The sequence below is a fragment of the Chaetura pelagica genome, unplaced genomic scaffold, assembly GCF_000747805.2.
Source record: "Chaetura pelagica isolate M959 unplaced genomic scaffold, ChaPel_1.0 scaffold436, whole genome shotgun sequence".
NCBI classification, from domain to species: Eukaryota; Metazoa; Chordata; class Aves; order Apodiformes; family Apodidae; genus Chaetura; species Chaetura pelagica.
This window is the reverse complement of record NW_009953651.1, coordinates 3,197,393-3,198,215: the sequence shown is the minus strand read 5'-3', so window position 1 is coordinate 3,198,215 and position 823 is coordinate 3,197,393. Positions and strand designations below refer to the sequence as shown.

General features: G+C 61.2%; 1 protein-coding gene across 1 annotated transcript in view; it reads right to left on the bottom strand.

Annotated features, from left to right (window-relative positions):
- Positions 1-823, bottom strand: part of CRTAC1 (cartilage acidic protein 1) — a 21,661-nt gene that overhangs the window by 14,646 nt on the left and 6,192 nt on the right.

Sequence of the window (823 nt, the reverse complement as noted above, 5' to 3'; positions counted from 1 at the left end):
AGGAATGCCCAGTGCTGGGCTGTCACATCATGGTCCAGTCCTCAGGACAGGCATCCTAGGAGCTGGGACAGCTCTGGTAGGGCAGAATTAGGCCTGGCTTGGTCCAGATGGCACAGGAAAGCCATGGCTGGTGCAGGGCACAGCTAGGATTTGCTGTGCAAGATCTCCGTGAAGGGGCAGCCCCAGAGATGTCAGGGAAGCTGCCATCCCACTTGGGGTGCTGTGGGGAGGGTGCAGGGCAGCTGGAAATGCTGACTTGGCAACTGGCTGGGCTCAGTGTCCCGCCCATGCTGCCATCAATCAATGGAGCCACTCAACTGAGAAATTAACTCCAGCCCGCACACATCCCTCACACGCCGAAGGTCGCGGGCGGCCGTGCCGGGAGCTCCCCCTGAGCGGCACGGCTGCCGGTGGGACTCACCGGAGAAGGCGTTGTTGGTGTTGAGGAAGTACACCTCCTCACGGCCGTCCCCGTCGATGTCACAGGCTGTCACGCCGATGGCATTGCCCTGCCGGTCCCGCAGTGCGTAGTACGGGGAGCTCCACTCGTCCTCTGCCAGGTTCACCAGCCGCCCCTGTGCCTTGTCGTACTTGAGCACCAGGTTGGGGCCGTTGTACCTGTGGGAGTGAGCAGGCACAATGGCTCCCTGAGGCTTGGGGACGAGATGAAAGCCCCTGTCCCATCTCTAGGGTGTAACAAGATGTGACACCAAGTTTTCCCCATGATGGGCACAGCAAAAACTTGCATGGCCCATGGAGACCGGGGACCCCAGGCTGTCCTCAGCACCCACATGTTGGGCTGGCTTCCAGCTGCTGCAGGTGT